At 35.1% G+C, this 26550-nt stretch overlaps 1 pseudogene; it reads right to left on the bottom strand.

The window, feature by feature from the left end:
- Positions 1-5602: 5602 nt before the first annotated feature.
- Positions 5603-8268, bottom strand: LOC101440280 (U3 small nucleolar RNA-associated protein 18 homolog pseudogene; annotated as a pseudogene).
- Between the last annotated feature and the right edge of the window lie 18282 nt (positions 8269-26550).

Raw genomic sequence — 26550 nt, 5'->3', positions numbered from 1 at the left:
TTCATCACAACCAATACCAAAAGCTTTCTTAGCTCATGCCAGGAAGATACTGCAGTTTGTATAGTCAGCCTGTGTACAAGTAATAGAAAATTAGAATTAGGAGAGATCACAGTACTATTCCAAATGGGCATAATTCACACACACTATAATATCATATTATGATCAACGTGCCCAATTAGTTCATGTATTCTAACAATTGAGTCAGTGGGAACTGGAGAATTGGTGACCATTTAAAATTTTGAATTGATAGCCTTGGTACTTAAAATGTGGTATGAGGTGTGATCGCTCTTTCTTCGTATGAAATGTGGCATTAAAATATTTGCATATATGGAACAAATTTTACATAGAAAATGAAAACGTGTCCTTTTACCACTTATCTACTAAATCTTGAGATTTTTAACTAGGGTCTCCAACTGTGTCCTCCCTATGGCTTTTTTTTTTTTGTTAAAATATGCTTTGTATAGTATTCCCCCGAATACTAGGGGAAGTTTAAAACTCATGGCCATCCATAAATGTTTTAATGATATTAAATGACATAGCATTTTTAATTTAAAACATGCACAGATCTTATTTTAGTATGAAAAGAGGGAATATACAATCATTGATTTGATCCTGTAGCAGTTATAGTAAAATTGGAGTTTATTAAAAATGATATATGAAATATCAGAAGTTGAAATGTACTAAAGTCAGGTGTATTTTCCCTAATGTAAAATGGCTAAGTGTTTCTTAGGCCTGAAACACAATTTATTTTTGTTGCTGTGCTTATTGATCTCATCATCAGTGCTGCTCAGCTACATTACAGCAAGAGCTGAGTTATGGTAACTCATAAAATAAAGATAATTGGAATAGTATGAAGTTCCCAGATATTCAGTAAGATGTTTTTTCACTTAACAAAACAAATGGTATTTTGTGGTTTTGGTTGCAATATTCTCTTTGGTAAAAAGTATTGTCACTCTGGTAACCCTAAACTGGTCTGGCTTATTAAGAAGGAAAAGTATCATTTGTCACTTTTTATGTGGAACAAAAAGGGCTGTGATTAGTTGTAAATCCCAAACTGCAGTATAATGTAGGCTACTGAAAGTCTACCACCAGACAACCAAAAACACACAATGTTCTTTTAACATTTTTACTGTGTTTAAATAATTTTGAGAGTGTGTTATAAAATCACATTATCATGCAGAGCTGATATTCAGACTGCATTTATTCAGATTGGTCAGTCTGTTGCATTCTGAATTGTTGATGCCTCTTTCTATACCAGATGTTAAAACTTTGAATCTCTCTCCTACTTTAAAATACTTGTCTATATGTAAAAACCAAAACAACCAATTGGCTGCTGTCACCACTTCTAATTCATGACACTGTCATCACTCTGCTAGACTACTGAAAGGGACTTAAACTTGCTTCACCAAATCCATTCTGAAAAGACTCAATGATATCTTTACACTGCAACCTGGGAGAGATTTTCAAAATGCAAATCTGATCTTGTCCCATCAACCCTACACCCAATCCCCTTATGACTTTCCCATTCTTTTTGGATACATTTCAGATAGCTTGCATAATCAAGTCACTGGCTTCTTTGGCTTCAGCTCACACTGTTATACTTCATACCCTTGCTTCTCTTCAGTTGCTAACTTCTTCCCATTCCTTCCATAGGCCATGCTCTCTCTTGCTCCAGAGACTTTGTACTTGCTGTGGGCTCTCTTGGAATGCATGCATACTTCACCTACGTGGTCCCCTCATCATCCAGAGTTCTTTCGGCTGAAGCAACAAGTCTTTGGGAAACCTACTTTGATCTCTCAGTTGAAGCAATTCCATTGGTTATCTCATTCCTTCAGAATAACCATCTAAATTTTAATCAGTATACATTGATTAATGCCATTATTTCATTAATATACCTTTCTCCCACAGAGGAGAGGACTGTATGTACCATAACTCGGAGCACAGAACAATGACTGTATGGAACAGATGTACAATAAATACATGTTGTATGAAAGAACAATATTTTCCCTAACTAGCAAGCAGATTATGAGGCATCTTTATTATTATTAATTATGTTTTTCCATGTAGTAACCAATTTTATCTTTAAAAACAAATTTTAAGCTGTGACACCATTGGTTGACTAGTTAACTTGAATATATTGATTTTGGAAATTATTTGAAATCAGAAAGAGGAGATTGGTTTGGTAAATAAACAATTACTCATACAATTAAGAGTAGCACCAAAGAAATAACCCTCCCCTCCCCCAAATGATATATATCAGGTTTTCTACAAAGAAGTTACTAAAAATTAATTTTAAATTATGAAAATAATACATCTGTTAATGCTAAACAGAAATCTAAATGTATGTGATATTTTCAAAGCTCCATTACTACAGGTTTAACTTTAGACATTGTTAACCATCCATGAAAAGTTATTGAAATAGCACAATGTGCTATTTCACATTATGGAAAGAATAGAGATTTTCTCCCTCTAAGCCCTTACTGTGACCCTAAGTTACTTAAAGAAACAGCAAAAGAATAAATTAACTAACAAAATTGTTTCAAGTTTAAATTAGATATTGAGTTTACATGAAAGTCTTTGGAAAAGTGTAATGTATTAAAGTATCATTGTTTTTCACTATTCAAACATTATGAATAAAATTTTCAAACTTATCCTTTTATTATTACTTTAGATTTTAGCACAATTAAGTGAATTCTATGCATCAGGAATTCTGTATGGCCTTGTATAGGCTAAATTTAACCTGTTGTTTTCATACCAAAAGTCCAATTTTGGAAGATCCAACATATCTAAAAACATAAAGGTTTAAACAGGCAATATCTTGCAATTTGTTTAATACTTGGTAAAGTTTCAAAGTGTTGCTCTTTTGGATTACATTTGTGTATGAAGGTTTCTATCCAAACTTTGAAATATCTTTTGACTTTATATTTTACATGCATGCATGTGTGTTCATGATGGGGAGAGAAAGGAATGTTCGCATTTGGGTTAGTACCAAGCATGGTGTGGGTAACTGCTGTGAGCCTTTTTATTACAATTTTGTCCTGACATATGAGTTGGAAAATGTCAACAGCATTAAATGGCTGTACCACCTAACTCCCATCACTTCAGCTTTGCCTTCTCTTCACAAAAGGTACAGAATACCATGCAAGATGATGCATGCTTATGCATCCTCAGCCATTACTTGATTACTTCCTGCAAGCTCAATAGATTTTCCAGAGCCTGATATACTGAAGGCATTACTTGACAGTATAAAGTGGTCAAAAAACCCTATGACCACCACCCCTCATTGTTTAGTTGCTTTTCCTGTACTCAGATATGTTTTTCAGATGGATGAACTGTCATAAACTGTCATATTTTATCGAAGTGTTGCTTTTCAAAGCAGAGCGAATTTTCTCTCAAAATGCTGAGTATCTATATAAAATTCTAATGGAATTTGATTCCTCAGACTGACATTGACTCATCCTGTTTAGATAACTCTAACACTGAAGCATTATCTCAACAAAGGTTCAAGGCATTTCTTTACTAAGTTGCCCCCTCCCAAAAATCTATGCTCATCCTCAAAGTCAATAGAGGATTTTAATGTAAGCAAAAACATTGAGTTTTGTTCCTACAGGTTTTATTTCCAAAAGGAAAAGAAAATGGTAACTCTCAATCCATACAAAATCCAACACCACTGGAACAAAAGTGCACTTGCTTAAGGCAGTATTTTTAGAGCTCACATTTAATCTTTAGCATGGAAAGAAAAGTGTCTTCACCTACTTCTGCCTAGAGTATCTTCCAGACCTTTTGCATTTCTAGAACTTTAAGAGGCTATAATCTCTTTCCCATAAATCCCAATTCCAGAAGGTCTTTATTCCTGGAATTATGTTATAGTCTCTTTAAAACCAGATTTGGAGAGATGGTATACGAAAATATTACAATGAATCCTTAGCTAGCTTTATATTTTTTATGTATAATTTTTCCTTTCATAGATATTTAATGCACAAATGGAACTTATTTCCACATATTCAGCTGCCTTATTTCTGGGCAAAACTATTATGGGTATGTTTAAAAGAAAAGTTGCATTGATAAGACCATTTATAAAACTTCCTCATAGATTTTTATGAAGAGAATAAATACACAGATACTGACTTGTTAATCTGACTATGCACACATGGAGAATTAAAAAATAAAACATTTAAAATTCGATTAAAAGTTACTTGAAATTTCAAAATTAAATCAAATGATCAAATATTAGTGACAAAAATACAAATTAGCACTAAGGGAAAGACCAATGACATTTAGGGAAACTTCATTACACAAAAATAAAACTGGCTGCAAAGAGAAAAAAAAACAATCAACAGTTGGTTAATAATATAATATTGAGCCATACATTTTCTTAGTTTAACATGTGATAGTTGTTATATATTAATGTGGCATGCACTAATTTTTAAAACTTCTGTATTTCATTTCAAAGCACCTTATAATAAGGAACATCTATTATTTCACTGAAAACACTTGAACAGTATAATTGAGATGAATCTATTCATTTCAATGTGGCTTTTTGAAAATAATGTTCATACATATCAAGAAATGTCTCCATTAAAATATGTCTCTTCATATTTCACAAAATGTTCAAATTTTCCTTTTCTGCATATGTGTTTTTCTTATACAGAAAAAAGGAATGTCATTTGTATTTTTATTCAACAAACATTTCTCACTACTAGTTATATACCAGAAAACATGCTAGGAATGTCAAATAAAAAATAATAAAATGCTATTTTTTACAATCAATTTGACTAAAATTTTAATAATTTTGACATCCATTGATAAAGAGTTAGTGTGGCAATAGTTCTAGTAATGAAGTAATGAAAATTTAAATTGAACCAAATCTTTTGGATAGTGTGTTAGTTCGGTAAAAAGCTGAGGGTAGCAATACACCAGAAGTGGATTTGGCTTTTGCAGTGAGGGTTTATTAGATTAAAAGTTTACAGTTCCGAGGCTGAGAAAATGTCCAAACCAAAGCTTCATCAGGCGATGCTTTTCTCCCCTAGGACCAGCTGCTGGAGGTCTGGATTCCTTTCACGAGGCAGGGCACAACGGTGGCATCTGCTGGTTCTGCACTCTGCCTTCTCCTCCAGGCGCCCTTGCTTTCAGCTTCCTTGCTCTTGAGGCATTCTGTCTCCTGGGTTCCTCTCTGTCTCTGCACCTTATTTTGTATCTGCGGCTGGTTTTTCATTCCTCTGTTTAAAAAGGACTCCAATAAGAGGATTAAAACCCACCCTAGGTTACATGATCTTATCAAAGACCCTTAAATGAAGCAATTTAATCAAAAGTTTCCACCTACAATAGGTTACCTGCACAGGAAAGAATTAACCCTAAGGGCATGATTTTCTGGAGTTCACAAAAACTTCAAACTGCCATACATAGTAATTTGGAATTGTTATCCTATTTTGTTTTCCAAACAAAAGTCACACGTGTTTATTATGATGTGCCGGTTAACTTAAATAAACACAGCTTGCTCAACAAATCACCATTCATCTATTATCACACATTCAGGAAAGTTTCTGAAAATTGTATCAGGATGAGTTTCTCTTAAGACTCACCTGGATTTCAAATAATCTCTTTAGAAGTTTGAGTCACAGTGCAACCTATTCATCAGGGCCTTGCCCTTCTCCATGGAATGAACAAGAGAAATAGTCTTCTTTTTAACTACTGGAAAGTTTGAAAATATTGTACAGGAAGGAAAATGAACCAATCTGACTGCTGTTTTCATTTTTTTCTGAAGCAATTGTCAAAATTTCTGTGGTAGGACTAAAGGTCAGAGAAATAACACCTGTAACCAAGTTCATTATCACTTTTATTGGCTTTGGGTTTGTTTCTTGGAGACAAGATTCTTAATTGTGCATTTACCACTGCACAGTTAGAACCACAAGCTACATTCTGTCCATTCCTAGATGTGACAATGCTTAATCCATATAAATTGCCTTCATCAACAAATCTGTTAAGGCACTTCCTAGAGTTCACATCCCAAGCATAAACTCTGCCATACTCTGAAGAGGCATATATTTTCTCACTATCTGAAGGAAACATTGATGCCGCAACCCTTCCAATAATATTCATGCTTAATCATTTGTTCAGTCTTTATCAACAGCAAATGAAAATAACCAGCAGTACCATTTATAAGCAGGAAGGATGCATCTGGTGAACCTTTAAGGATCTTCAATATCTCCTCTTTCAAACCTCTTACTTGATGCACAGTAATTAACTTTCTAGCCGACATATCATTGACATAAAGGACCTTTGTTGTGGGTACTTGTGTCTAAAGCCTCTTCTCCATTAGTACTAAAACAAGCCTTAATAATAGGTAAGTTTTCCAAACAAATGCTCTGGATTTTAGGATTTGTTTTCCCATCGACCTGAAATAGTGATACAGCATTACCTAATTCCGTGACCATCACAACTTGTGTACAAGGATGGAAGTGCATGAATGAGAGCTGAGTGGTGGTAGGCAGATCTCAGCATTCGCATATCACCCGGTCTTCATTTTCAAGATGCCTCTTGGGAGAAAATTATGTGGGTAAGAAATTTCTAGTTCTTTGCAACCAGTCATCTTCGTCCTCTTCGCTTTCATAATCTGAAGATGTTTTCTGCTTTTTAGTCTCTGCCCAGGTGGGAACTCCTCCCATGGCATGCTGCAATTCTTCTTTAAGTCTCTTTCACAGCTGATCTTTTCACAGTTTACTTTCTTTATTTTAATTTTTTAAATTGTTTTTTTGAGATACATAGATCACAAAAAATGTTACATTAAAAAATATAAGAGATTCCTATATACCTCACACCACCACCCCCACTCCTCCCACATCAACAACTTCTTTCATCATTGTGTCACATTCATTGCATTTGGTGAATACATTTTGGAGCACTGCTGCACTGCCTGGATTATATTTTACATTGTAGTGTACACTCTCCACTAGCACTTTCAGTGGGTTATGGCAGGATATATAATGTCCATCATCTGTCCCTACACTATCATTTAGGACAACTCCAAGTCCTGAAAATGCCCCACATCACATCTCTTCTTCCCTTTGCCTGCCCTCAGCAACTACCATGGCTACTTTCTCCACATTTAGAGGAAATGGACAAATTCCTAGAAACATATAAGCAGCCTGTATTGAGGAAAGAAGAAATTGATGATCTCAATAACCCAATCACAAGTAAAGAGATAGAATCAGTCATTAAAAACCTCCCAGGTAAGAAGAGCCCTGGGTCACATACCTTCACAGGTGAATTCTACCAAACATTGCAGAAAGAACTGACCCCAATCTTTCTTAAACTCTTCCAAAAAATCAAAATAGAAGGAATATTGCCTAACTCATTCTATTATGCCAACATTACCCTAGTACTAAAGCCAAACAACTCACCACAAGAAAGGAAAATCACAGACTATACTCTCTAATGAACCTAGATGCAAAAATCCTAAACAAAATACCTTTTAGTCATATTCAACAACACATTAAACTAATTATATACCATTACCAAGTGGGTTTCATTCCGGGTATGCAAGGATGGTTCAACATAAGAAAATAAATTACTGTAACACACCACATAAACAGAATGAAAAAAATCACATGATCATATCCAGAGATGCAGAAAAAGCACTTGACAAAATACAGTACCCTTTCTTGATAAAAACACTGCAAAAGATTGGAATAGAAGGAAACTTCGTAAACATGATAAAGGGTATACATGAAAAACCCACAGCTAACATCCTTTACAATGGTGACATCCTAAAATCTTTCCCTCTGAGATCAGGAACAAGACAAGGACGCCCACTATCACTGCTCCTACTTAACACTGAGCTAGAAGTACCTGTTCAGCACAGTTTGCTTTCACCGCATTTTCCCTTTTATCTTTCCGAAAGCCATTGCTCATCACTGCAACCATTTTCTCATCCTCATCTTGTTCATCCACCCAAACTGGCTTGTCTGGAGATGGAAATTTATCTTTTGCTTCATTCTCAACCAGGTTCTTCACGTACACGGGCCCACGGCCCCGCAGACTCCGCAGCAGCACATCGGCCTCGTCGTTGCGGAAGACCACACTCTGCTCCCCCTGGGGTCTGTCCTCCTCCAGCTCAGGTGGGTCAGCAGAAGTCGCCTCTCCTGCTCCACCGCCCCTGCGATCGTCACGCAAGAGCCTGTCCGCAGGGAGGAAGGAGCAGCCCGCGAGCCGCGGCCTGGCCTCGCTGGGCTTCTGGGGTCCGGGTCCCGCTTGGTTCCAGGCGGGCATCCATCAGGTTCTGCGGCTTGGTTTCATCCTGTTCCCTTACTCGTGGGGCATCGCTGGGTTTATTGATTGATTGATTGATTTATCCTCCCCCCCCCCCACCCCCAGTTGTCTGCTCTCTGTGTACATTCGCTGTGTGTTTTTCTGTGACTGCTTCTATCCTTATCAGCGGCACCAGGAATCTGTGCTTCTTTTCGTTGCATCATCTTGTTGTGTCAGCTCTCTGTCCGTGTGGCACCATTCCTGCACAGGCTGTACTTTCTTTCCCGCTGGGCAGCTTTCCTAATGGGGCACACTCCTTGACTGGGGGAGGGGGGGGGGGCGACACCCCTGCATGGCACGGCACTTCTTGTGCACATCAGCAATGCTCTTGGGCCAGCTCCACATGGGTCAAGGAGGCCCAGGGTGTGAACCTCCGACCTCCCATGTGGTAGATGGACACCCTATCCATTGGGCCAAATCCGCTTCAAGCACTGCTGGGTTTAAGAAACTCGGTAGCTCACGTGGAAACTTACTCAATCCTGTTTGTTTTTTAACATAAAGTGTGACTCAGCAATGCTACTTTAAGGAATCCAATCTTCAGAAATGCATAGTGCATCTGTGACATAGAGAACATGTACATAATTTCATGGATTGATAGATGACTGGCTAGATACTAACGCAATCGATCGTCTTGGAGGAAAATATAAACCAATAAAATAACTAACCACTTGAGCATGATTAATTCACATATCAAATTATTATATAGCCATTAAAGTGAATGAGTAGATCTACGTAGAATGGCATGTAGATGCATGTAGATGCAGAGAGAGTCATACCCATACATTTCATGAGAACAGAACAGCAAGTAACACAATAAATACTACCAATTACTTTTAGAGAAAAGATATTATTTTAATTTCTTAGTAATATATTAATTTTACAATATACTTCTCAACTATTAATAGCTAATTAAAAGTAGTGAAGGTAGCAAGAAAAGAGCTGTAGGGAAAGGACAGCTTCTAAGCAGAGGACACAGTGGAGGGGCCTCTAAAAACCAGTGTGGTAGGTACGTATTTAAGGGCCCTAGCAGAAGAGAAGACAAGAGATTTTTTTTTGCAGTGAAGCATTACTTGATCTGGTCTAGAAGAATTTACATTGTACAATTAGATAATTATAAAAGTTTCACTTCAAATGAGAGAATACAACCTTTGCTTACGGGAAAAAATAAAAGAGTCAACCACCATGTATTAGTTTATTGGTGAGTAACAGTGTCAAAAGTAAAATACTTAATAAAATATAATATTGGTGATGATGATAATGATAATTTCAGTCCCCCTCAAATTCATTTATAATCATATTGAGAAGTGTTTTATGATTGGCTTTAGAGTTGGTAACATAATACTAATATTTTCTTAATTTGTTTTTTTCTAAATATTTCTTGTACTTTTATTAGTATTTTAAAGCTTATTTTCTCAGGGGGAAAATGTCCGTAGACTTTAAAAGTCAAGAATTATGGATAAATTTTTTTAAAAACTCAGTTTTAATCAAATCTTTTCACAGGTTTTTTGACTGCTGGTATTTATATTTGCTTTCTGCCTGGAATAATTGCTTCTTATTTAAAATCCAATTTCTAAATTGAAATACTGGATTAGTGTTCATAATGACAGTTTGGAAATTCCTTCAAGAGATGTACATTTTTCTACCTTTTTAACCTTTCAAGAAAACCAGTTTAAGCATGTTGTGATATATATTTTTACAGCAACCAAATTGTTTCTGAAATTGCACACTTTTAAAACTGTCTTTCAAAAGTAAATACCATTTGAGAAAGAGTGGCCAATGTAGCGCTTCTCCCAGCCACAAACCCTTTCTTCCCCAGGGCAGTATTTCTCAATTACACCTTCCTGTCATCATCATCTTCTTGTCTGGGCTCATCAAGCTTTCTGCCAGGTTTCCATGCTGCTAAGTCACTGGGAAAATTAGACCCCACACCAAGATGATCATCTTAGAAATGCACAAAATTCTAGAATGGTTAAAGAGAGAGCAAATATTTTCAGATAGAAAAGTGGGATGTGTGTCTAGATAGGTGGCCTAAGAGTCTAGGCTGATTCAGAAAAACATTTTAAGCAGAAAATATAATTTAATATTGAATCCAAACAAAATACCAGGGTATCTGCGCTTAACTAACAGAAGTGTAGCAAATAAAATATGACTTAAAGTAGGGTCAATCCATGTATACAAAACATCTACTTTCTGACCAGATGCAGAATTTCCTTTAAACATATAACAGATGTTTGTATTCCACAGACCAAGGTACCATATTATGTCATATTTATTTTTGCAAACACCTAAGGTTCATTATCTGAATTGCATCAAGAAATAGAGCAGTGGAAAGTAACATTAAATGAGAAATGTACAATTTAAATTCTGTTTTAAGCAACTGGGAAGTGACTTTTTTGTATATTTGTATAACACAATAAATGTGTAGCCTACAGCCAAGGAGACTGTATAAATTTCCCCTGGCACAGCTACTATTTCCAACACAGCTCAAGAGGATATTTTATCTGCACAGTGTGTATATATACACATCTTCAACATTCATTAACATTAGCATTTATTTTGGTTCCTGTTATGCATGTGTATATGTGCTTTTTATTTCATAATGTTAGTTAACATTCCCTTATTTTTCGTAAATAATGAGACTATAATTCAAAAAGTCTGGCCCAATTCCCAGACTTAGGTCAAGCTAATATATGAATACATTTAGTTCAGTTTACTTTTTTATTGGTCTTTGATGGTAAGTGACTTTTTTGGAAGGATGTTTTCACGTAAGAAATTCTGACAGTTACACTCAAGAAGACAAAGCCATGTTTTTTTTTTCAACTTTATTTGTAATAAGAAGGTGGATCTAATTTTGAAATTCCAATTTGCAGCATATACATGTTGGATAATGTGGGAGGCTTAAAATTATGTTGGGCATGAGGAATTTTTTTTTTCAAGCTTAGCCTCTGGCATGAAATCATGTTTTTCTTTATTATTTTTGCTTGTTTCAGAATTTTAGAAAAAGGAAACGTATACACCCAAAATTAAAGAACTAGTCATTACAAATTTACAAGATCTCTCCTAATATTTTTATTTGGTTATATCTCAAAATGGCATTGCCATTCTATCAGATATGAAATTGAAAATATCAGGGTTACTATTGACTTTTTCTTTTGGCTTTTCAAAACATTTTGCTTATTCTATTCTTTCTGTTCCCACAGATGCCACTCAATATTGCCCTTCTGTAACTATTACCTAGATTAATGTAAGAGTTTCCTAATTTTCTTTCATAATTCACTTTCTTTCCTCTCTAATACAGCATTCATTTTGAAGTGAATACAACTTTGATCATAATATTTGCTTCCCTTTAATTGCATCCATTGTCTGGTGAATCAAGTTCAAGTAAGCATACCGGTGTCTTACTATCAGTCTGGCTATACCTAAAAGTTATGTACAGTTCTTTTTAAAGATTCAAATCTTTGGACCACATCCTTGAGATTCTAAGTCAGTGCACTGGCAGTGGACATGGATCTCTGAATTTCTAACACATTTTACAATGTTTTCATGGTATTAAAAAATCATTGCACAGGTAACCTAGTATAATAGTTGGCACATAACAGGTGTTAAATAAGTATTTGTGGAACGGATGACTGATTAATTCTTTTTATGACTAGCTCTTTCTCAAAGAAGACTTTTCTGAAGATCTGAATATCAAACTCCTGTTTGCCACCTTTTACAAATATTCTTCATGTAATTTACTACAGTGTGAAATTATCTTAAGTGCTTGATTATTTTTGATACCACCCACATAGACTGTAAGCTCTATGAGAGCAGAGACATTTTTTGTTTGTTTCTTTGTTTGTTTGTTTGTTTTCACCACAGTACCAAAGTGCATGCAATAGCATCTGGTTAAGTAGGGTCTCAGGGAATATTTGCTGAATGGATAAATGAGTCCTACGGTGAGTGTGAACAGAGTCAATGAATGAAGTCACACAAAGATGCTCTTAAATATCCTGCTATCAAGTTTATTCTCTAGGAACTAATTGCTTTTAAACTTCTCCAGATCAGTTACCAACAGCTCCTTTAATTAAAAGCAATAAGCAGAGTGTCATATTGAGATTTTGCATCTTCAGTCTCTTAGGTCCCAAAAGAGCCCAAACTTGTTGTAAGGAAGCACTGTCCTATAGGACTTTCTGCAGTGATGGAAATGGTCAATATCTGAGTTGTCTAATATGGTAGCCAGTAGGCATATGAGACTATCGAGCCCTTGAAATGTGACTAATGCCTCCTAAAAATGGAATGTTTAATTTTATTTGATTTTAATTAATTTAAATTTAAATAGATACATATGGCACTCGATGACCATATTGGAAAATGTAGTTCTAGAGTCATAGTCCTTCCCTTTTGTCAAAATTATCTTAAGATGCTGTTGAAACCAAGACACTAGTTATGGCCCCTATAGTGGATATTACCACAGTGTCCAGTAAAATATTCTATTGAACAATTTCACATTTTGCTATGCTTCAAGCAAAATTCTAGTTTTCCTGGATAAGGCCCTAGTCCACTTAGATACTTGTGGTTTTTTTTTTTTTTCTCTCTCTCTTTGTCTACCTCTCTTAGTTTAGAGTCTGGAGACAATTCGTCTGTCTTCTATTGCTGACTGGAACTGTGATGTTTGCATGAAGCCTTGTGAATGAGCTTTCTAGAGGTGATCTGAGCTTCCCCCTATGCCAGCTGAAGGAGTATATCCCAAGCTCTGAGAGTACCAAATCAACCTAATACCCTCATAAGTGTCTGGTGGGTGGGCTTGCAAAAGAACACATTGATAAACTGTAGGTGAATTCTCCTATCAGCCTTTTACTAGCTGTACGACTGTGCCAGTTCAGTAATGTGAAGTTTAATTTCCTCATCTCTAAAAATAGGTATAAATAATACTTATATGGCTCCTCTGTTGAGAAGATTAGACATATTAAGTTTATTTCTTACCTGGAATAAGCTATCAACTGATCCTACCCACAACTCTCCACAAAGCATAGCAGGATACTAAGTGAGAAGGTTGTCATCATACCATGCCAAGAATGGCACCCATATAGATATCTCCTAGATATGTCTTCAATTGCTCTCTTTTGGAGCTGCAAACTCTAAGATGTAAACAATATAAACATTTCTCCTCTTCAAATAATTTCTCCTGACAAAATCTCTAGGCTTAATCATTCCTGAATTTTCTTTTCTTTACACAGATTTACATCATAAAAATTTGAGATGGTAGATTCAACAAGTTATCAGTTAAAAACTACAGGAACCTGAATAGCACAGGTCACTGCAGTCTTGAATGTCTACATGCAGGGTATGGTAGATTGAATTATGTACTTCAGTTTAGACCTGTTCTTTTTTAAATTACTATTTATAATATCTATTTTTTTAAAAATTCTTTTTTTATTATATATTTTTGAAGATACATAGATCACAAAAAAGTTACATTAAAAAATATAAGAGGTTCCCATATACCCCACATCCCCTACTCCTCCCACATCAATAACCTCTTTCATCACTGTGGCACATTCATTGCATTTGGTGAATACATTTTGGAGCACTGCTGCACCACTTGGATTATAGCATACATCATTGTTTATACTCTTCCCCCAGTACATTCAGTGGGTTATGGCAGGATATATAATGTCCATCACCTGTCACTGCAATATCATATAGGACAATTCCAAGTCCCAAAAATGCCCCCACATCACATCTCTTCTTCCCTTTCCCTGCCCTCAGCACTACCTTGGCTACGTTCTCCACATCAGTGTTACAGTTTCTTCCATTACTAGTCACAATAGTTCTATAGTAGAATACCAGGAAGTCCACTGTAATCCATATTTTATTCCTTCATCCTGTGGACCCTCAGATGGTGATGTCCACTCCATCTCTCTGTCGAGGGGGGGCTTAGATCACACATGTTTGATGGATGTGATTCTCTTGGTTGCAGCTGTAGGCATTCTCTGTTCCCTGGTGTGGTGGTTGATCATCTTCACCTCCCTGCTAGCTGACGTAAGCCCAACGTTCTTAATCTACATTTCTGTGTGTGTGAATCCATTTTAAGTTAGGCCTCTTAAAGGTGTTATTTTTAGTTAAGTTCTAGCCAGTTGAAACAGGGGGAGCCTTATCTGGATTACTGGATGCCTTATAAAGAGAAAAAACTGGAGGCTAAGGTTGGCAAAGGGCACAGGGAGAAGCAGGAAGTTGGAGGGTATCAGAAGAGAAAGGAGAGGAGATTGACACATGATGGGAAAGCCAAGAAACTCCAAGGATTGTCTGCAGCCAGCACCGGAATGTTAGTCTTAAGGGGAAAGCAAGCCTTGCCAACATCAAGATTTTAGAATTCTCCTAACCTCAAAACAGTGAGTGAATAAATTCCCATTGTTTAGTTTAAATCAAACCATTGCGTGGGAAGTAGAAGCCGTGAGTGTCTTACATCAGGGACCAGTGACTAGCACAGCCTTTTTTTCTGCCACATTCTATTAGTTAAAACAGAACCTATCAAGGGCCCACCCATATTCAAAGGGAGGAGACATAGCCCCTCATGTCCCCCTGGGAAAACGTGTCAAGGAGCTCGTGAACTTCTTTAAGCCACCCAGACAGATAGATGTCCAGTGCTATTTACCTCCCCTCCAACTCCCCATTCTAATTATTTGTTGCCAGGGATTTTTTTTTAGAAATTGTGCAGACATGGACTTCGTGCATTATTAACAGTTAAAAGGGAGAAGCACTATGTTGGAGTTAAAAAAAAAAAAAAAAAAAGTTTGGGAATCTGATAAACCTGGGGTGAATTCTCCTGTCAGCCATTACCAGCTATACGATTGTGCCAGTTATAACCATGTGAACTTTAATTTCTTCATCTCTAAAAATGGGAACAAATAATAATCATCTGACTCAGTTGTTGAAAAGATAGAAATATGACCTATGAATGATTTACCTGATACATTTTAAGTGCTCCATTAATGTTTTTATTCCCATGTGCAGGGCATAAAGTCCTCTATGCTAACAGCATTTCCTTTCATTTCTAATTGAGATGTAAATTGGGTAAAGTCTACTTCACAGGCCTCCAAAGCCACAGTTTTCTGAGAAAATTTAAAAGCTCTTTAAATCCCATTGCTATGTTACTTTTTCTCTTTATATTAATTTAGATCCTTCTAGAAGTTGGATTAATCTGTGGTAAAATGTATGGTTTTTAAAAATATCTGTTAATTTTGACATATTTTCAAGGTCACAAAAATCTCAATTAATTTCCAAGATATAGGAACTCACATTTTCCAATTAAAATATAATTTTTGGTTGCTAGAGTGTTAGAAGCCATTCACACATATAGTTCAGAAACTGCAACCTTGTGAAACACGTATTATAGAAAAATTTTTCAAAGTTTATAACAAGATAACTATCACTTCATGAAAAGCCAAAAATTAAATCCTATTCCTCAATCTCATATTTTATTTGTTTAAAGTAGGAATTTAAGGTAGTGGTTTTGTTCAAATGAAAATCAGGGAAATATAGCACCTTGTAAATACCTCTATGACCCAACTGAAGCAGGGTATATGGCTTCCATGTAATATTTAGATCATGTTTAATTTTGTTAAATCCCTGGAGCCTTATGATAAAAATAAAAGACAAAATTATAACTACTTCTCATAGAGCTTCTCCAAGCTGCCATAGTTAACAACTAATTAGATGCCAAGACATGACCCTGTATTTGTTTTCTATTGCTACCTTGACAAATCACCACGAATTTAGTAGCATAAAACAACGTCATTTTTACCTCACAATTCCATAGATCAGAGAGTTGTCATAGGTCTCAAGTAAAATCAAGATGTTGGCAGAGCTGTATTGCTTCCGGAGACTCTAGGGAAGAGTGTGTTCACTTCCTTTTTCCAGCTTCTATACATGGCCATATTCCTTAACTTTGGCTTCCCTCCAGGTTCAAAGCCAGCAGTATTGCATCTCTCTAACCAATCTTCCGTAATACATTTCCCCATGACCACATGTGGGACAGGTTCTCTGCCGTTAAGGATTCACGTGATTAAATTGTCTTTACCTGGACAATCCAGGATAATCTCCCCATTTCAAGGTCCTTAAAAGTCTATAAAGTAAGCTGAAAGGTGCAGAGCACCAAGTTTAGATATTTGGTTCATCCTGCTTTTTAATTTCTGACTCTAAAATTAATGGTTACTTGAATATTCTGGCTACCAAGGTAATTTTATTTATTTCATTTAGTAGAATAATCTTATTTCAATAGATTGTCTTTAACAACAATGAAAAATTATAAATGTTAGTTGAGGGTAACTGGTACTAAATGGATTTAAAAAGGCCAATCAATGCTTCATGGAATAATTTTAGAAGCAAAATAATTAGTAACAATTTTCATTGTCAGGCATGCAGTATGTTAATTTCTTCCACTTAGCCTTTAACAAAGCTAAGAATGTTGGAATGAAAACAAGCTTATTGTCTTTTTAATCATGGCCATGCCTTGGATCACTATTCCCTCCAGAGATTTGTCCCTCGCTTGTGGCATCACAATAAAATATTATGAAAATAATTGTGTATAAACAGAGAGAAGTCAGCCATCAAAGAAGAGATCTTGGAACAAATATCTATTCTCATGCTAATCTTGATAGCTATACAAATACATGAATAAGGAATGTTAGAATAGCAAAGAAATTTTTTCCAAATGCATATTTTCATCAGAGCCACCCCCTCTTTAAGAACATGTGTAAAATTAGGAAAGCTGCCAAATTTTAATATGCTTCAGCACATATAAAAGTAGGTCAGACATCTGAATTCTTGTACAGGTAGGAGAGATTTATCATTTTATGTAGCTATTTAAGCACTACACCATCAGGTTCAATATCAGTGTTAGGCTGCATACTAAAGTTAAAATAGCTGAAGGATGGACTTTTCTTAGAATTTTTCTTATCATCATTCTCCCATTTTTAATCTCCTAAATGCACAGTGTTGGTCCCTGGCTGTATTTCCCCCATTTCATCTTACAAACTTTCCCTACATTGAATTCTCTCATGGCATGCTTTATGAGGGCCTTATATTCTAATGTAATAAGGAGTGAAAAAGAAATTCACATTATCTAACCGTAGCTATCTTTCTTTTAGATATTCACCAAATCAATGTACAAAAAGTGTCTTCTTAAAAAGGGCCACATAGTGCACCAATGGTGAAAACTGTAAACATTGGTAACAGGTAGATGGAGGGGAAATATATCTTCTGGAATAATTAGTTTATGAAGGGCTACTGAGTCCGATATGTTTTCTGCCTACACCGTCCTTATAAAAGTTTACAGATTTTATAAACTCAAGGTTATTAATTATTTTCCAATTATGGTTTCACTGCTCAAAAATAGTGAAAGTAGATTTAAAATGGACTTTTTGGTAGCATTCCTTCTTTCTCTGTCATAGCTCATATGAAAGAAAGCCCTATGTTTGTAAAGAGAAAAAATAAGTATAAGCTGACTCCTGTGAAATGCAAGGGAACCACTGAGCAAAATTTTCTGTAATTACCTTATTTTATTTGTATCATAATTCTAAACAATCACAAGTAATGTTTAATCTGCTGACAGTTATGCTTCCTGAACACTTTTGTTGAGTGCTAAAAGACCCCATGTTCTTTTTTATTCCATACTGAGGATTGTTTTTAGTTTTTTATTTCTTGGATCATTTCCATCATTTCTTATTATTTGCTTTTATTGTAAATTCCAAATGCTGGATTTTTACTAGGCTAATCCACCTAACTATAATTTGATCCATTTTCTTGTCTGCAGGCTGACAATTTCTCCTTGACATCTTTATTTACTGAATAGATCCTTTTGCTCATTTAGAAAAAAATGAGTGAGGTGTGACTGGGATTATAGTATTGTATTATGTTTACGATTAGAATGAATTATTGAGAGGGGAAAATAATCATATAAGGACCATCAAACAAGATTTTTAATGTAAATCAGAAATCTTTCTTATATTTTAAGCAGAATATCCTTATGTAAAATGTTCTTACTTTCTAATTTTCAGTGATTCTAAACTATTTCAGTGATTCTAAACTATTCTGGTAGTTTTTCTGTTTCCTTCCTTCTTTTATCACCATGGTAATAAGAAATAAAAAAGGCTTTTGGATTCATGTCTTATATTTTCTCGTTTTTTATGTCAAACAAACTAAATAAAATACCAAATAAACCTTTATTAATATTGACTACCTGTTATTTACAAGATATTTATGAATTGTGGAGGTTAGATTTATTAAAGCAAAATTAAGAAATCCTGTCTTTATGAATAAGATAAAGCAGGCCATGCATGCCAAGGCAGCCAGATAGTTTTCACTATACAAATACTCTGATAAGTGAGGTAGGACAATTATCCATGAATAGTATTGGTCATCCCAAAAGTGTGGCAGATGCACTTCATACTTACCACAAAATTTGGCTAGAGGATGCTATTGTCAGAGGACTTCTAGAAAGTGCTCATGGCTTAGTACGGTAAATCCGTTCATCGGCTCAGAACTTCAAATAAGTTTCTTCCACTTATTAGAAAGTAAACAAGGTTTTGCTATTAGCTACAAGTTAAATTATGCTACATGCTAATGTTTAAAATATATGTACAATTAGCTCATACTGGTATAAAATGATCATGTGTCAAAAATTTTACTTAACTTATTAATTAATGGGAGAATCAGTAAGATATTACAATCAGTTCAAAGGGGGAATTTAAAATATAAAACAGGCCTTTGCCCAGGGCAATAATCAATTGCATTTAACTGGGCATACAAATTTGCATTTTTATGGAAGAAATCCATTTCCATTTTTATCAGGCTTTTTTTTCTTTTTTCACAATTTACAAAGTTGTAAAATAGCTCACAGTTGATGAAAAGCAGAGACCACTTGCAGGATTGTGCTTGACAGTTCATTCAGCACTTTTTTTGACCATTTCATTCTCTCATTTTATTCCTTAGCACTCACTCTCTATTCCATTTCCTGATACTTTAAAATTAAAGGAATCCATTATACACAGGTACAACCTAAGATCTCCTCCAAACACTGCCTTATGGGTCAAGTGGAGGAAAGCGTTCCTATAAGGAAGAGTAAATATTCTAATACTCTAACAAGAAAGGGGCAGTGGACCTTGTAGTCATAGGAGTGTGAGCTTTAAAAAGGCTATTTAATGTCTCAAAACTGCCGCATGTTAAATCTATTTGTTCCCTCTCCCTCCCCTCAGATCCTCTGGTAACCGCTGTCTTTGTATCCATATTACAAGTTTTTCCATTACTAGAACTTCCATTGAGACATTGGAATAGTTCTGCATGATATTACAATGACAGCTACCAGCCATTATACATTTTGTCAAAACCTATACAATTGTGCAGGGCAAAGTGTAAAACATAATGTAATCTATAGATCATGGTTAGTAGCAATGCTCCTAGAATTGTTCATCAGTTGTAACAAATGTACCACACTAATGAAAGATGTTGTTAATGGGGAGCAGGGTGGGGGTGGAGGGGGTAAGGAATATGGGAATCCCTATATTTTCGAAGTAACATTTATGTAATCTAAAGCTCCTTTAAAAGTAAAAACTAAGAATTATTTTTTTAAAGAGGCTATTTCCAAGGGCTCTTAGTGTTTGTCCAATAGAATATTTAAAAGCAGTCTTTTTTTTTTCTTTTTTCTCTTTTTTTTTTATTGACTTTGTAATAATATTACATTAAAAATATATATGTGAGGTCCCATTCAACCCCACCCCCCCACCCCCCCCCTCCCCACCCCCAACAACACTCGTTCCCATCATCATGACACATCCATTGGATTTGGTAAGTACATCTTTGGGCACCTCTGCACCTCATAGACAATGGTCCACATCATGGCCCATACTCTCCTCCATTCCATCCAGTGGGCCCTGTGAGGATTTACAATGTCCGGTGATTACCTCTGAAGCACCATCCAGGGCAGCTCCATGTCCCAAAGACGCCTCCACCTCTCATCTCTTCCTGCCTTTCCCCATACCCATCGTCCACCATGTCCACTTTTCCCAATCCAATGCCACCTCTTCTATGTGGACATTGGATTGGTTGTGTCCATTGCACCTCTATGTCAAGAGGAGGCTCAGATTCCACATGGATGCTGGATGCAATCCTCCCATTTTCAGTTGTAATCACTCTAGGCTCCATGGTGTGGTGGTTGTCCTTCTTCAACTCCATCTTAGCTGAGTGTGGTAAGTCCAATAAATCAGATTGTAGGTGCTGGAGTCTGTTGAGGCTCAGGACCTGGCCAAAAGCAGTCTTTTTGTGCAACATTATCTTTCTCACTCAAACTAATGACATGCAACAGGAAATCTAATTTATCTTTGAAGTTTTTCATTTTAAGGCACAAGCTGAAAAAGATGAATGTATTAAAGTATGGTTTGGGCACTGCATTTCACGTGAAATAAAGGGCTGGAGTGCCACAACTCATTTTTGCTTCTTGGTAAAATGCATATATCAATTCTAGAAATAAGAATATCTCTATCTTACTGTAATTAAAAGATTCAGAATGTAGTGTCATCCAGAGAAAGGAGTCATCCTTAACTTGAGGTAGGTCTCAAAACACTGAGCTATGTGTATTTCAAGCAACACTGCATTTATTGGAGTCTTTATTTGTAAGAATTTAGCTCTAATCTACGGTCTTTGCAAATTAACCAAATGCACAATTACTCTAATATCTGCACATTCATTAATACTGCATATATTTTCAAAGATGTGATATATTTAATATCCACTATTTGTCCATTTAAGTACTGGTGCAGGAACAGAGACAGCAGGAGGAGGGAGAAAGACGGAAGGCAGGCAAGGAGGCAGGAAGGAAGGAAATTAGGACGTTTATTTTTACACCCCACAGAGCCCTTACAGAGCTACTTACATACTTGAACCACTTACTCTTCACGTCAACCTTATGCAGAGAATATTACTACCTCATGTGAAACTTTTACACATGAAAAAGCTAAGTGCTAATCTTGGACTTTATGAAAACAATCTCCTGGACTTTGTATTTCATATTAGATAAAACTCTACATTTAATTTTCTTCTTGTTCAGAAATTCTTTATTTCTTTACAACACTGTGTATATTTTGAAAACAATCAAAAAAATAAACATTTAATGGTTTAATTGTATTTTCCAACCTCAAGCTGCCTAGTAGCTGTTCTTAAATTTTATTTCTTCTAAGAATTACTTGGAAATTTTATTAAATTTACGGATTACATTAAGAGCAGCGTGTGAGTCTCATGGTAAGTAACAAGTGAGAGCAACAATGCTATAGAGAAAAGTAGAAATATGTGGAAAATAGACTTGCATATATACAGTGATAACATGAAAAAGAAAAAGTGTGAATTTCAGATGGCCTACTTGTATTTTTTTTAATATAAAACTCTATAACTGTTTCAGAAATTCTTTTCAATTTCTCAATCTTATACTCAAACTCTGCCTGAATGCATATCTGATTTCTTCTCTTCTTTCTTATGGCAGTCTTTCAAATAATTAATTTTTTTAGGCAATGGGGGATGTTTTTGCCTAAACGATGCTTTTTATTTCCTATAGATGAGGCACAGTAGAAAGAAAAAGAAATTCAAATAATTTATTTTATTTTAAGATAAAGTTAAAATCAATCTCACAATATGTTTTTTAACAATGCCTCTAAATTCAATAATTCATTACTTTTTATTCCTTTTTAACAACTGATAATTTAATGTTATTTTCCATATTTTATCTGAGGTTAATTTAATTTGGCATTCACAATATTCCTGAGGTAGTTTGCCACAGAAAAATATAGTCGAGCCACATACAAAATGGAAAAGTCATTCAGTGAAATTGTATTTATAGGCATAGCAACAGAACTATTACAGAGCAATTCCACAGTGATTTTTAGTCATACTGATGAGCTATAATCTGTCTACAAAGTAGTAGAGGCTATAGTTTATTGGTTTGAAGCAAAGTTAAATTTAGACATGTTCTATAAGAGATTATTTCAATTTGTTTTCAATCTAGAGTTCTAATCAGAGCAGTGAATCTTTGGACTGTAGGAAAGCTGCTTAAATAGTTTACCCTATCTCTCAAGTAAAGGTAAGGGTAAAGTCTAAATTCTTAAACTTTCTTACCAGAATTTCCTCTGGACCAAGGACTTAGGTAAGAAAACATTGTCGGTATAATCTTGTAAAAATTCATTCATGCTAGAAAGATATTTATCTGACAAGAGAATTTGGTTAGGTTTTATAATTCCAGAACAGATAGTCTAATTTTAAAATATCCATATTTAACTTACCATATGGAATATTTTCATGGTAGCCTACTTAAATTACTACAGGTATTTAAAATAATTTATTAATAGTGAATGAATTTCTTGTAGCCTCATATTTGATGTCTATGGCTTTGATTTGATGAGGAAAATGCCTTTGGGGCTATGATGTTATCAATGGTATTTCATAATAGCCCTTTCAAAAATATCTACACCATTAAAATCACAAGCGTGATGAAGGAAGAGAACACTTGCTTTAGTTTGCTAGGCATCTTTTCAAAAAAATAATTTACATTCAAATACTGCTTATAACTGAAAAATATATGTAAATATGAATATTTTAATTTAAGAATGTGGTCATTTGGCACTCTGGAGATTTCTGACTAACAGTTTGCCCTTCAGTTGCTCCAAGATTACCCCAGGATAATGGTAATAGATCAACCAATAAATGACAAGTCACTATTAACTTAATATTTATAAAATAAACTTAGATACTCCTATAAATTCATAACCCATTATTTTATCATTAAATGAACAAATTTTAGGTTTTTAAGACTCAGTATCTAAACCCAATAACACATATACAAAAAAGATAAGTCTGACATATGTAAAAATTGTTTGAAACAATTCAGCTGTAAGAAAATATTCCAAAATCAGAAAATTTACCTTCCCTACTTGAAACTGGGAAACAGGGAGGAGAGGAAATTGGAGAAAAGTCAGAGTCAAAACTTTAGGGAAAAATAAAGAATAGTTGAAAGAGCATTCTTCTATAAGTGTCTTTAGGCTTTGAAAATGTCATTTCTCTTCTAGAAATCTCATGACTTTTAAAAAGTAAATCTTTATGATAAATCTAAAATTAAGCAGAAGATTGTATTTCCCTTTTCTCACACTTACCCTATTTTTTCTAGACAATTCCAATGTGATTCTAAATGGCTATTTGCACTGTCATTTTAAAAGCATTTCTCAGATTTTTGCTAAGCATTTTATGGAAGGAGACATTGAGGCAAGGAAGTTAAGCTGCATACTTACAGTTAGATAAGAAAGCAGAAGTTAAGTCAACATCAGAAACCAGATACCCAGACTCCTGGGCCTTAATTCTTAAACTGCCTTCCTATTTAATACATCCACTGTGGCTTTTTCCATGACAAAAAAAAAGTAATTGGATCCATGAATGCATGGTTTTGGAAGGCGCTATCAGCATTACACATTATCTTTCATCTTGAGATCTCACAAACTTTATTAAACTGTTCAAAAGGAAGTGTTATTGTTCCCATGTACCTCTCTCTCCCCAAAAGATAGCTCAAGTGGATTTATCAGGTGGCTAAATCCAAATACTAAAGAGGTTAAATTTAATTCAGGGGAAGATATTTCCCTTATGAACACAGACGCTTTTGTAATATCCGTGCTAAAATGGTCTCCTTGTTAAAGGACTTATGTCTTATGAGGTCCTCCAACCAAATTTAGAGAAGGAGAAGAAACTGACCACAGAAACTGTGTTTGGCACATTTGAAAACAAAAAGTAAATTTTCGCTCAATGGGACTCTGGAATGCTGGGAAGATGAAAATGGCTCAGACTGATTAACAACTAAATTACATTTATCATAGGCTGTTCTATGTAAGAAAAGTAAAAGGAAGAATTGGTTTAAAAATTATCTGGGTAATTCAGGTTGAAAAATACTACTTCATGAATTTTGAAGACTATTTGAAATCAAATCATTTTTCATTAAAAAAGTTAAATGTGTAGATACTACCTATTATGCTTTAGAAAGAAGGTATGATGTCAGTTTTGCTTTTATTGAAATACAGAATTTGGGTGGAAAATTGTATAATAGCTTCAATTATTCATTTATTATGTGAGCTTGGCATAAAGAAAAAATAACTCTGTACTAATCTTTTAGAAAAACACATTTTTAAATAAATTACGATAGGGAAGAGAATTATTAAATCAATTCTAAATAATGTGAATTGGGGGTTCTCAACCTTATGTCTATTTACTAAAATGTTATCTCAAAAATTCTTCACATTGTTACAATCTCCTTCAGACCCTTTCACGGACATTTCACACCATTCGGAGAAAACAAGAAAAGAAGAAAAAAAATTCTTATCTGAAACTTGAGGTTATGAACTCACTTGTCTAGAAATTAGGCTGGGAATATCCAGGCAACAGAATTTTTCACTTTATTTTTATTTTACTCCCAACTTCAAATACTGAGAGGATAAAGACATTTCTAAATGTAGAGGACCCCATACTTAGAGCTATGTGAAAATACAATAATCAGGTTGCCTAATGACTCCAACACTACCTAGTTATCTTGGCGATAATAATAATAATTTTTGCTCAGTGGTGTTTTAGCAGAAAATAAAAATGATTCCTTCCCCTCATACCAGCATGTCCACATGCCCCCCAAAATGCAGGGGTTTTGAGTTTTTGTTTTTTATTACATGAGGTACAAAAAACAGAAGGGGAGCAGTAGGTTAAGAGGCCTAATTCTCCCTTTGGTCAATTTATGATGTGGGTATAAGAAAGTGGGGATGAGAAAGGATGGCTGAAGGCTGTAGACCTTAGAGCCAGAAGCCTTACTTTACCTCATTCTAAATCTGGTGAATTGTGTTGTAGCCAGTCACAGTCTCCATTGCTTCCACTTTCCTTACCCACATCCCATTTTATTTAGTGATATTACTTGGTGTCTCCAAAGACGTTGAGCATTAGAACCATTTTTGTCATTATTGTCTCAGTAACTTGAGCCCAATGCCGAGATGTCCTTGTATAGCTTCACATCCTGAAACAGTTACAAGTTTAAGTCAGCACTTCTGCTGCTTATGATTTTCTCCCTAAATTTATCTGAAAAACCATCAGCAAAGATTTAAAGAAATGTACCTGTAAAGATAGGTTAGCTGGGAAACCATCTTTCCCTACATTCTCTTGTCTCCCTCCCCCAAATTTCCTTCTAGCCCTGAGCCTTAGTTCTGCCCAGTCAGACTCATTTTTTTTTAAGCAAAGGTAGATCAGAAGCTCAGACCTCCACATGGTGGGGTCTTAAAACAAATCACCCTCCTCCCGGATGTGGGACTGGTTGTTCAGTGGTGGGACTTGTTACTCCTCCAAAGTCAATGTGGCCCATCAAAGGAAACCCCAGTTTTAGTGCAGACTGTCAGATGTAGCTTCTGTTTTCCCCCTTAACTATATTTCTTCCAGTACAGGTAGTGATTTATTTCTTCATTACACATCTCAAATATTTTGCTTATAAAGATAATCTTACTCAAATGCCAATCACATAAAAATGAACCAAAGTAAATGTAAGAATGATAAACTAAAAGATTTTTAATTTAATGATAAAGCATTTGGAAGGGAAAAAAGTAGAGAAAAGCATAATAAATATTTCAATAAATTAAATATTATAGAAGAAATAATTTTCGAGATAAGCACCTGCAAATATCAGTACAATTTTAATTCCTAAAATAAGCACATTGATTTTAAAATAATGAAAGACCATGAGGCTCATGTCCAGAATTAACAGTATTATGCCTTGGACATTAATTCTCTTGCCTGTAGAATTTCATTAAAAGTCTATTAGTTCAGTTTTTTTGTACCAAACCAGTAGGATTTACCATTTAAAATAGTTTTCAAAAGATCTTTCATGTTCAGTATTATTTAATAAGCTGTAATGACAGCTAATGCTATAAAACGTACTTCATTTTCTGGTCATTTTTGACCATCCAGTTAGGCAGTTATAATAAGCCTAGAGCAGCCAATAGGAAACTCAACTTGAGGTTGAGCCAGCTTAAACACACAGAATAACATCTAACAGTACACCTGCTCTTCATTTTAAAAGGACTTTCTTTTTCTAACAAATGTATCTTTTATGCAAATATATCTTTTCATATAGATCTTTCCTTCAGATTCAGTAGGCGGATTACAGTATGCTATTTTCATTTACAGAATTCCTACAGAGTATCACCATTG

This window comes from Dasypus novemcinctus, chromosome 15 (assembly GCF_030445035.2).
Source record: "Dasypus novemcinctus isolate mDasNov1 chromosome 15, mDasNov1.1.hap2, whole genome shotgun sequence".
NCBI classification, from domain to species: domain Eukaryota; kingdom Metazoa; phylum Chordata; class Mammalia; order Cingulata; family Dasypodidae; genus Dasypus; species Dasypus novemcinctus.
Note: the sequence above shows the minus strand (reverse complement) of the source record. Positions and strands in the feature narration are given on the sequence as shown.